This window comes from Malaclemys terrapin, chromosome 16 (genome assembly GCF_027887155.1).
Source record: "Malaclemys terrapin pileata isolate rMalTer1 chromosome 16, rMalTer1.hap1, whole genome shotgun sequence".
Taxonomy (NCBI): Eukaryota; Metazoa; Chordata; order Testudines; family Emydidae; genus Malaclemys; species Malaclemys terrapin.
The window spans coordinates 16,216,617-16,229,260 of NC_071520.1; the positions used below are offsets into that span (position 1 = coordinate 16,216,617).

Below are 12,644 nucleotides of genomic sequence, written 5' to 3' on the forward strand. Positions count from 1 at the left end.
TTAGTGAGTTAGTCACATCCTGCTGGGGAGAATTGTGCCCTTGGAACATGAAGTTGGAAATTACATTTTCCTCATCAAGTTATGGTTGGGAAAGTTGCAAAGTCAGGACAAAATCCTGCCCTTATTGCTTTAAGCTGTGCAAGGGAGGAGCTGATGGGTGCTGGCTAGAGGGAGTGTCCCCCAGAGTCATTTTGGCAGCATAGGACATGATGGCTCAGGGCCGGTAAGAACCCATAATGTTACTGCTTCTCTGAAAAGGAGTGGTATTTGCTCCAGCTACTCATGCTCATGAGTATGTCTTTGCAGGATTGGGGCCACAGAGAATAAAACTAACATTCTATATCCACTGAATGTTTTTCAAGTATTAAATAGTAATATAGGACCAGTCTGTTCCCATAAAATATACAGGAGAAGGCTAAGAGGGAATGAAAATCCCAGGAAGATTTCCTCGTGGAGGTCCCCCCTTTCCATTGGAGATGGGATTTACCTCTTCCTGGAACACTGTGATTCTGCCACCACGGCCCATGTATCCACTGCACTGGCTCTATGGATGGGTCTTGGGAATCATCTGGCAAACATGGTTTTAAGATTGCAGTATAATTATTTGGACTTTATATTGAGCCTGATCCTGTATAAGTTGTGACCCAAAGTGGGAACATTAAAGCACGTTGTAAGCATTGTATGGTGGAGTACTGGATTTACAAAAGCTCCATTGTACCAACTCAGATAGGCACATGTATTAGCTGGTGATAACAAAAATCTATCAAATACTCTTTTTCTGGTCAAAGCTTGCAGGCTTATTTGCATTTTCTAATAAATTGAATGTCAGTCATAGAATATAAGCTCTGAATGTTAGTGTTTAACTGGTAAATTAAATTAGGCTGCAGAGTAAACATCTCATGAATAGGGGACCTCCATACCTCTTTTAAGGCTATTGTTTCAGGAGTCTGGCCGCATGCAGACACCAAAGGACAATACTGGAGAAGTTTACATTTTGAAGGTTATCTCTACAACCAGAAGGGCTGGAAACTTCATTGTAAAACATGAAAGCAGCATGTTTTAAAATCCCATCAACACTATAAAACAGAGCTGGTAAAAAAACAGGAAAAAAAATCAGACATTTTGCAGTAATTTTTGTTTCATGTTGGGAAAATTTTTGCAACGTACTTTTTAAAATCAAAATCTGTCACTGAAATATTTCCTTGATCAATTATAGCTAAGGATATGATTCTGTCATGGAGGTCACAGATTCAGTGATTTTCTGGGACCTCCATGACTTCTTCTGGGTTCCAGGCAGCGATCCCAGGCTGTAAGCAGTGGCTGAGGTTGGGTCAGCATCCCTGGGTCTGGAGCAGCGGCAGTCAGACCCTGGTGCAGCAGCAGGGCTGGAGCAGCTGCCAGCAGTCAGCCCCGGTACTGCCGGAGCAACAGCCCCCACCCCGGGTCACCTGAACAGCGGCCAGCACCAGTGCCACCAGAGCAGTGGCTGGTGGCCAGCCCTGGAGCTGCTGGAACAGCTGACAGGTGGTCAGCCCCAGAGCTGACAGAGCAACAGTCCCAGGGTCACAGGAACAGCGTTTGGCAGCCAGCCCTGGGGATGTCAGAACAGCTGCCCGGCAGTCAACCGTGGGGCTGCTGGAGCAATGATCCCTGGGCTGCTGGAACAGCGGCCGGCAACCAGCCCTAGGACCACCAAACCAGTGGCCGGTGGCCAGCCCCAGGGTCACCAAAGCAGCACCCAGTCCTGGGTCCATCAGAACAGCTGACCAGCATTGAGCCCTGGGGCCAATGGAGCAGCAACCCCCAGAACAGCGGCCAGTGGCCAGCCCTGGAGCCGCCAGAGAAGCGGTCCTCAGGCCTGGCAGAGCAGCCCACTGGAGTAGCGGCTGGGGTTGGGTAAGCCCCCCTGGGGCTGGAGCAGTTGTAAGCCCCCAGCATCACTCTATTTGTCCCCCCTACTCCTGGGTAGTTTTAGTAAAAGTCAGGGGCAGGTCGTGTGGTTCTGTGAATTTTTGTGTATTACCCACAATCTGTTCCTGACTTTTACTTAAAATACCTATGACAGAATATTAACCTTAATTATAAGCTTTCCATTTCTGAAATAAGATTTTCTTTTTAATTAGTTTTTGGGTCAGCTTAGTTATGTGAGGGGATTTAAAAAAATGTTTATAAATTAAAAAAAAATTTCAGACAGTTCTTATTTTGAAAATAGAAAATGATAAAAAGTTTGCATAGAAATAAAAAGCCATTTTTTGACAAAAATATTTTCAATTTGAAAAATGTTAATCAGCTCTACTACAAAGTCAACTGTGCTGAGAGATCTAGTTACAACACGGTTAAAGCATGTTTGCATTTTGCAGTGCAGACATATAGACTGGTAATATGCAACTCTCCTATCCTGATGGCAGTGGTGTAGGTGGCTTCTTCTTGCACACATACACAATGGGAAATGACTGCCTAGGAAGGAGTACTGCGGAAAGGGATCTGGGGGTCATAGTGGATCACAAGCTAAAAATGAGTCAACAGTGTAATGCTGTTGCAAAACAAACAAACAAACATTATTCTGGGATGTATTAGCAGGAGTATTGTAAGCAAGACACGAGAAGTAATTCTTCCGCTCCACTCCGTGCTGATTAGGCCTCAACTGGAGTATTGTGTTCAGTTCTGGGTGCCACATTTCAGGAAGATATGGACAAATTGGAAGAAGTCTAGAGAAGAGCAACAAAAATGATTAAAGGTCTAAAAACATAACCTATGAGGGAAGATTGAAAAAATTGGATTTTAGTCTGGAGAAGAGAAGACTGAGAGGAGACATGATAACAGTTTTCAAGTACATAAAAGGCTATTACAAGGAGGAGGGAGAAAAATTGTTTTTCTTAACCTCTAAGGATAGGACAAGAAGCAATGTGCTTAAATTGCAGCAAGGGCGGTTTATGTTGGACATTAGGAAAAACTTCCTAACTGTCAGAGTAGTTAAGCACTGGAATAAATTGCCTATGGTGGTTGTGGAATTTCCATCATTGGGGATTTTTAAGAACAGGTTGGACAAACATCTGTCAGGGATGGTCTAGTTAATACTTAGTCCTGCCTTGAGTGCAGGAGACTGGACTAGATGACCTCTCGAGGTCCCTATGATACTTCACTTGGGGGGAAGACATCGAAATCTGTGATGGTGTTTTTCACATATATGATTAGGCCATAATTCAGATGGTAGTGGTGGCTAGTCGTGAGGTTGTAATCATGGATATGGTAGTGGCTAGCCTGTTGGTCATTGGAGATGTGGGTTTCTTGGAGCGTAAGGATGTCGATGTTATGTGTCTTCAAAATGTTTGCAAGATACTTGCACTTTGCCCGGGAAAATCCCTCAGTGTTTTGTTGGAGGAGCCTTGTTCCAGAATCTATCTGGCATGTTACTTGGCCCTGAAGAGGGCCATTATGGTGGCTTGAGTTGTTGCTCTGAAGACCAGAGATCATTGATCGATGTTTGGTCACTGGGTTGAAGGTATTAGATGTGATTCTCATTTAACAGAGTGGGTCCCGTGAAGGCTGCCATCTTCCACCCATGGGCAACCCTAAAACGCATCTGCATGCTGCACAAACCATGGCAGATATGGATACTTGCTGCAAAAATGGAAATTAAAGACTCTCCAGTCTGACACTGTCACCCAGAAGACCATGGAACATATAACAACTCAAGGTCCAATTCACAAATACGAAAAAAGTATCAGAGCAATACACTCTGCTACTCCAGATGCAATTATCTGGCTTAACCATCTGAATGCAAAATTATAGTTGTTGCCCTACATTAGCCGTATAAAGAAATGCAGACATGAGCTAACTTGTTGCAATCAGGGCCTTAGGTTGTAAGCTCTTTGGGGGCAGGGATTCTCTTTTTGCTCTATGTTTGTACAGCGCCGAGCACAATGGGGTCCTGGTCTGTGGCTGCAGCTCCTAGGTGCGATGGTAACACAAATAACAGAAAAGCGCCATTTAAAAACCTTTTGCAGCAGCCATAGTGATCAGAGCCCAGAAGCTATCAATGGGCTCCAAAACCACCTTGAGGTTTGCGTTCGTCCTCTCATGGCGTGATGTCACCGCTGCACTGTGTGGCGAGGCGACGACATCACACGATGACATCACCATGATGTCATGTTGCTGTCCTCGCGCCACATGCTGGTGTGTCATGCTGCCCGATGTGTCACTGTGCCCAGCGGCCTGGCCCACAGCTCTGCCCCGACGGGCCCCACCCTGCGCCCCCTACCGCTGCCGTCGCCGCGGCCCCTCCCCCTGCTGCCTCTCGGGCCGGGGGTCGAGGCGGGCAGGAGAGAGACACTCTAGCCCCCGTCTCCACTGTCCCTGGCACCGCCCTTCCCTCCCCGTCGCGTGAACGGCAGAACCATAGAGACGCGAGGCCTGGAGGCCAGCGACCGCGATGCCTTGTGGGATGCTGGAGGAGCAGGGAGGGGGCGGTTCCGGTCCGGATTGCGGCCTGGCAGCTGGGCGAGCGCGGAGGAGGCGAAGGCTCTCGGGGGGTTGGGCCCAGGTAAGCACAGGGCAGAGAGGAGGGGAGCCGAGTGCAGCCCGCTGCCGGGGGCGGGGGGGTCTCTGCAGCCGGAGCCTCCTCCCTCCGCGCCGTCAGGGGTCTCTGCAGCCGGAGCCCCTGTTCACCCTGTCCGGGCCCGGACTGCCCTCCCCTCCCCCCGTGTGTAGGGGGCTGGGCAGGTCCCTTGCGGGGTCCGTGCTGCTGGCGCTGCATCAGGCCGCCTCTCCCCGCCCCCCCCCCCCGAGCCTCTCCGCGCGGCCTGCGCTTGGCGCTGGCTCCAGTGCCTGGGTGGGGTGTCTGTCATTGGGGTACCTGCTCTGGAGGGGCATGTCGAGGGCTGCATGTCTGCCTTTAAAGAGCCCATATCTGGCAGCCCGTCTCTGCCTTCCCCTCTGACTCCCTGGTGGGTGTGAGAGTCTGAAGCGAGTAAAAGACACTCTCCAGTAATCATTCCTTCTCTTTCTCTCTCCCTCCCACTCCCCACAGCTCCCGTCCAGCCTTTCTGGGGTTTTGGGCCGTGTCTAGGACTCTAACTGTGTGATTTAATAAGATTTAATTATTAAGTATGCAGCACTGATGCCTTTTTAATGTCACAAATCCAAAGCAGGTTGCAGGCTCCAGGGGGAGAGTGTGTGTCTGACTGGAACACAGAAAATGGCAGGGCTTCTTTTGTAATCTGTTTATTGAAGACTATTTTACAGATATACAAAATACATTTAAACAAACAAACAAGGAACGGGTAGATCTTTTTAGAAAGGGACTAAGACCCAGCTGGCACTGCATAGTTTAATCAGAAGTGCTGGGTGTGGATGGAGCCAAGAAGTTCCAAATCCATTTTGCATTCCTAAAATGCTTTCAAAATTGCAGCATCAAGCATAATCTGAGGTTAGAATCAAGGGAAAATGGGGATGTGGAAGTTGAAATGTAGATTCTACAGCTGGACAGTAAGACACAGTACTTGATTTGGTAGCTGATGATACATGCGTTTTTAAATTATTTTATATGTCTTAGATTATATCTCAGCATACAGGAGGGAATCTAAACAGTATCATGTCAATTAAATTAATATTTGCACTACTTTTCAGACCATTTTTATTTTTGTGGCTGCAGATTCTCTTGTATGGAACAATACAATGTAGTCTTTTGCCTTTTTTCCCCCACCCCCTTTAAAGCTGTCTTGCAGAATTGTCACTAACCTTTAGCAGCCCATGCACAGTATCTGCTCACCTGCCCTGTATTATGACTTATAATGAATAAAATATAATTCATTATTTTCAATCAATAATTATTTTTCTTTGACAAATGAGTGATCAAACTTCTACAAGACCATTTTAAGATATGTTTTCACAATACAATAACTCTTTGAAAATGTTACCAGTAGTTGCTTGCTTAGGAAGGAAACATGATTGCTACATTAATGACTAATATGCATTGTCTTTGAGTTAGATAACCAGCTCTGTTAGACTTATTTCTCGATGACTATATGTTGAAATGATGACAAGAAAGTGTCTAGAGTACTGTTGGTGCTGTACAAATAATATTAAGAGAAGATAAAGCTGGATTTAAAATAAAAAAAAATGGGTAGGGTCAGAACTTTAGATTTGTTCGTACATTATTTATACATGCTGTTCTAAAAATCAGAGCTTTACATTTTTAATATAATGGAATTATTAGTCTTAAATCCACATGGAGAAAGTGTTGAATAGTGACCATATAAATAAATGGGTCCTGGCAGTGGAAATGCCTACCGCCATGTGTAGTACTTGTCAACTGCAAGTCATATTGTTGGCTTCAGTGAAATGGCTACTTGTATAAGTGGTATGGCTAGTAAGTATTGGTAGGATCAAACCCATTCTGTTCTAGTGTAGCCCAGGCAAGATTGTTTTCTGGTATTCATAATCAATGTAAATACTACAGTAACAATACTCTCTGTTAAAATGTCAATTTTCTGCTAATTTTAAACTTTCTGCTTTTTGATCCAATGTGTTTGTAATTTAGAGTATTTTTTTAGGTGGGTTTAGTTGAAATAAAATATTTAAAAAAAAAATTGCCCTTGGACATAAAACTGCTCAACTTTAACTTCACACTGTGAGTGCAGTATATTTCATTATGTGATATAATGGAATTCATACCTGCAGAAAAGAGAAGAGAGAACTAAGCACCTCTGTGGTACTGTGGAAAGATGCCAGACCCATGACAACTTTTCACCAGTGTTTTGTAATGTAACACCAGAATTGCATCGTTGCTGGAGTGTGAGGTGTGATTTATGTGTAAGTGAAGTAAGGCAGATTGTGTGAGGAGAAGGGAAACTTATTTCCCAACTGAAAATAACTTGGTGAAATATGTTGAAAGGTTTCTGAACAAACATCCACTTTCTAAGATGTATCTGTCAATTGAATAGTCAAAAAACATCTAAGCTTTCTTCATTAACTTTTCCAAGTCATTAATATTTAATACAAATTTATTGACTAAAAGCTTTTTTGTCTTTAACGGTAAATAGAATTGTTGATGTTACAAATTTCTGAAGTAATGAGGGTGATAAGTACAGTAGATAAGGGACTAGAGCAACAGTGAAGCTTTATAGATTGAATTACAGTATGTATACACTGTTTTTATAAATTATATCAATGAGTTTTTAAATCTCTTCATCCTATTTGGCCCATCTTTCCTTATTTCCTTATGTTCCAGTACAGTACCTATGAGATCTTGAACTAACTGATATTTTTATTTAAACTGATCTGCATCTAAAATGTGTATGTGTGTACACATAAGCCTTTTTTATAAATGAGAAAGTAAATTAAGGATATTGCATTTCCTCTGTTAAATAATAGAAGCCATAAAATTATATCAAAAAGGTTGATAACACTGAATACAAGGTATTAAACTACAAGGAGTCTGGTGGCACCTTAAAGACTAACAGATTTATTTGGGCATAAGCTTTTTTATGCATCCGAAGAAGTGAGGTTTTTACTCACGAAAGCTTATGCCCAAATAAATCTGTTAGTCTTTAAGGTGCCACCAGACTCCTTGTTGTTTTTGTAGATACAGACTAACACGGCTACCCCCTGATACTTGACAAGGTATTAAACTGTTGATTTATCTTGACTTGGCCTGCCTGCCAATGCTGTAGCAGTAGCAGGTTTGTTTTTGGAAACAACGGTTAAATCCCTGCATTCTAGGTTGATAGAAGTGACTTGCTTAGTTTCTGGAGAGAAGGAAGTCAATGCACTTCTGCATTACTCTGAGCCATGAAAAATGTTATTTTACACGTTCAATCAGTGACAGCTATTTCCGTTCTGAATAAATCAGCAGCATAGCCGGCCTTTTGCTATGGAGGCAGCTATTGCCTTCCCCTACTAGGATTGGCCTAGAATTAAAAATTCTCTGTACTTTGATACTCCCCCACCTTACCCATCTTAAGAGTATGTCTGGAGAAGAATGTAATCCTCTTCTCCACCAGACTCCCATATTTCTTGGTATGGAAGAAGTGTTCTAAACAGTTTTATGTTAGTCTTCCTTATGACATGCTTGAGAAGCTGGATTGGACTTCATTTGTCACAGGCCATTATGATAACAGAGAAATCATTCTGCGGTATTTAGTTCAAATGTTCTTGTTGGCTTACTGGTGGTCCACACTCTTGAAGATTGGGAGCATATGTGATCACATAGTGCTGATAAGACCAAGTCCAGCATACACACCCCTACCACAGTTTTCACTTCTCCTGTGGTTCCTTCTTAAATTACCAACGGGACCGCATATAATTTTAAGTATTGATTTCAGACAAGCAGAATCCTTGCACAGTCTCCTGGATCTGTATAAAAAATTGGTTATTGCTGTCACTCAAGAATTGTTTAAAATATTATTTATAATCCTGTATAGAAGCCTTCCTTGTAAATTTTCCATAGCATTTTTTTTCTCGTTACCATTAGGAAAATCCCATACTGCCTATTGGTAACAGTTTACTTCTTACATCCTGAAAGGAACAAAGGAAATGACCTGGTTTCCTTCCTCTCTGCCTCACTGGATGGTTTTTTTCATGGTAGAAGATGGTAGGGTGACATGCTTGTGGCGTCTGTGTTTGCACAAGTACAGGCTGTAACTGAAATTAGTATTTGTCTGGTCCTTGGACTCTAGCACAGAGAACTGTTTAAGATGGGATTCCTGTGAGATCGGAAATATGCATTAGTACAGAACATGCAGTTCAGAAAGCATACTTGCTGAGCGAAAGTACACTTATTTATGTAATATAGCTCAATATACCTATGCACAGAGAAAATTACTTTCAAAAGCCCATCTTACATTTGTAAAATGAAACCTTGTAAATGAAATTAAATTGTTTTAAATTTCTGTTGTGCTAGAAGGGTAAAAAATGTAAAAGCAGGAGTTAGTTTGACTGCTTAATGTGTCTTATTAATTCGAGTGTACTTATCTTTATAATTTCCTTCATTGTGTGAAGCATTTTGTACTTGTTGCTTTACTTGTCTTCTGACACTTGAGGTGGGTCTTTGTATGCCTTCTGCCATAATACGATCTGTTTGCTTTGAATTACAATTATTTTCACTAATTTTATTACCAAGTGTTGGTGAAAGTTCATACTGTAGTGTTTCTATACATGGCATGGTTTCCCACTTGATCAAACTTTTCGTCATATTTTATTGTGTGACTCAGTTGAATGCATGCAGATAATAGTAGTTTGTTAGTCATTACTATTACAGTCTGTCCCGTCTTGATAACTAATCTACTCTGACACAGTGCTTCAGTACTACTGTGATTTGGTGCTATAAAGAAACATGAAAAACTTTCTCCTAATCCATTCTTCTCTCTAGTTTTTGTTACTATTAACTTAATGTTCAAACAGTTTTAAACTGGCTTCTTTTTAGTTTTGCTTTGCAGTAATGGGGCAAAGGGACCAATAATATTTCTGAAAGCCTATTGATGTTCAGCTAATTGTCATTGGATTGAATTAATTTCTAGATGACCATACCATTCAGGCAATGTTATGATCCACAAGGTCAAAAGCTGAAATTACTTTAACCTTTGTAGAGTAATAATTTCCTAGAAATATGTCTGGAGTGATTTTTTTTTTTAATATGGTAAAATAGTATTTTAAATGACAATACCTCAGTGGCAATGTGGATAGAATGTTAGGGACCTTTAATATGTTAGTCATATGAAACAAATTACCCAAAAGCAAACAACTTTAAAGTTATTTTGTGGGCATATTAAGGGATTCCTTTAAATCACTTGGCTTTAATAAGTTTTGTAAAGTCATTGGTTTATAACTGGAATCCAAATTGTTCATGAAACATTCTTCATTGCAAAAGTATTCATCTTATGTTGCATAATATAAACCATGATAAACCATTGTTGAAGAATTACACATGTGATAAGGAATAGAACTTGTTTTATTATTCCTCCTTTCATATGCTAGTGTAGCAAAATACTAGACAAAGTAACTAACTAGATACTAGTGTTACCAAGACTGTTAAGCAAACTCTTAAGATGTGATCAGCAGTTGCTCTTTCACAGCCTTGGATATTATGAACTTTTGATCAGAGTAGGGTGCAAGGCAAATGTTAGTCGTATAATAGGATCTAATGGAAAGTACAAACATATCAGTAATTTGAATAGCTAAGGTAGCTTTGCTTCAGAACTGCAGCACTTCTTTTGGGAAATTGTGCTTACCGGGTATTACAAGAATTGTCTTCAGTGTAAATGGGAACAAAAATTGTTAGCTATAGGAATATTCACTCAGAAGTATACAATGTACTGTTTATGAACTGCAGTGACTGACATGGGTATCTCCAGATTAAAACTTAAAAAGTAATTAAGGGAATTTTAGTGTGGGTGAAAGGGGCTTGCCTATTCAACAGCCCCAGAGATTGTTTTTAATGTACAGTTAGGTAGAGTATAGTAGACCTCAGAGTCAGTCGTTATCTGGAGCGATCATTTCAAAGTGTGAAGGGATAGAGGGTGTTCTGTCTTCATTCCTATTCAGCCCAGACTTCTCTGCTTAGACTTCTACTTAGCTAGCTTTTGAGACATGGGTGTTTGGCCCCTAAGAATGGAACTGAAACCACCAACTCAATTCACGTACAGTATAACCTCAGTTACGAATACCTCGGTAGTAGAGGTTGTTCCTAACTTTGAACAAAACGTTATGGTTGTTCCTTCAAAAGTTTACAACTGAACATTGACTTAATACAGCTTTGAAACTTTACTGTGCAGAAGAAAAATGGTGCTTTTAACCATCTTAATTTAAATGAAACAAGTACAGAAACAGTATCCTTGCCTTGTCAAATCTTTTTTAAAAACTTTCCCTTTTTTTAGTAGTTTACATTTAACACAGCAGTGTACTGTATTTTCTTTATTTCTTGTCTCTGCTGCTGCCTGATTGTGTACTTCTGGTTCCAAATGAGGTGTGTTGTTGATTGGTCAGTTCGTAACTCTGAGGTTCTACTGTAGTGTCATTCTTCCTGAGCCTTCAGTCACTATAAAGTTAGGTGGGGTTTGAACTGACAACCAAGAGGTAATACGCTCACTGTCCTATTACCAATCCCCGGAGACATCCAGACTCCCTGTGTAGAGAGTTAAAATTTCAGAGGATTGGGGAAAGGCAGAAAAAGAAAAATGCCACCGTGTTCTCTTCTTTAAGAAGATTATTATTTATTGTAAACCTTGTTCTGTGAGAAGCTAGTTTCTGTGAGCCAGATGTACACATGCAGTGGAGCTTAATAATTTTAGCTCATCTGTTTTCCAACCTAGTAATTTTGACTAGTACTAAAATGTCACTTGTAACAGTGGTGGTGTTCTAGTGCTCTTTCATTATGAATTACGTTGTTAGTTTCTAGGGAAAGGTGACAACAGACATTTCGGGGAGGAGGGATAGCTCAGTGATTTGAGCATTGGCCTGCTAAACCCAGGGTTGTGAGTTCAATCCTTGAGGCCACTTAGGGATCTGGGGCAAAAATCAGTACTTGGTCCTGCTAGTGAAGGCAGGGGGCTGGACTCAATGACCTTTCAAGGTCCCTTCCAGTTCTAGGAGATAGGATATCTCCATTAATTAAAAAATTTAAATTAAAAAATTTATTTCCAAATATAGAAACAAAACTTGGGCAAGCAGTGAGTTGCATTGGTAGGTTAAGTTGTGACTAGGGAATGAAATCTTTATCTATGCCATCTTTGCGGATCCATAATATTGGCTGGCTGGAAACCCAACTCCTTGTGTTTTGGGTCATAAAAACAAACTCCACTGCTACAAAATCATACTTAAACCAACTTGGGAATCACAATGTGGGGAATGCCTAGTTAGAGACACTCAGAAGAGTCACAGAAACAAGACTAATATTTCTTAACCAATGGCTGCGCCAGACAAAGGAACTGGATACATAAGGAAGTTGGCGGAGGAGGGAAGACGCTGAGTTAACCTTGTCTACAGTTTAGTATGCAGCCAGCAGGGAATTTGAAACTTCTGGTCAAACTAAAAACTACACTGGTTGTGAATACATTTTCCTCTAAACTCCAAGTTGCAATTACTGTTAACTTGGAGTTTACCTACTTTGTATTTGCAGAGCTAAATGACCAAGTTTTTATACTAGGATTTGGCTGAGCAGTTGCATTTAATACTTGTGCCACATCCTGCTGGCTAGAGTGGCTACTGCTAAGCAACAGGGAAGCATCTGTTTTCTGAGTGCACAGGTGTCTGCATAGGTCACTTCCCCCCTTTCTCAGCCAAGAGCTGTGTTGTCAACAAGTCGAGCTGTGAAGTATTCCTTCCCCTTCTCCATTTCCTTTCAGTGTTATGTAGCTGTTCTGAATAAAATGGACCGTTAGTCTATATAGCACAGCTAGTATTTTTCAAATGTGGAGATGTGTGAGGCTACCGAAATATATAGCTCTTCCAGATAGCTAACTGGTGTTGAAATGCAGATACTTTTGACATATGCGTTAACATTGTGATGAATTTTCATTTCCAGTGGGTATTAGCCAAATGCCAGGCTTCTCTCACATTCAGTGTGTTGTTAGTGTTTAGAGATGACATTTACATTTAGAATACATTTCAGTCACTTCTGTCACCCTCAAAGTCTGTGGGTATTTTGG

At 41.4% G+C, this 12,644-nt stretch overlaps 1 protein-coding gene across 1 annotated transcript in view; it reads left to right on the forward strand.

The window, feature by feature from the left end:
* Window positions 1-4,440: 4,440 nt before the first annotated feature.
* Window positions 4,441-12,644, forward strand: part of LOC128824656 (septin-2) — a 61,450-nt gene continuing 53,246 nt past the window's right edge. Inside the window, exon 1 of the mRNA XM_054006419.1 lies at window positions 4,441-4,543. The gene's annotated coding sequence lies outside the window, so the exon portion shown is untranslated. The remainder of the gene's footprint in view (window positions 4,544-12,644) is intronic.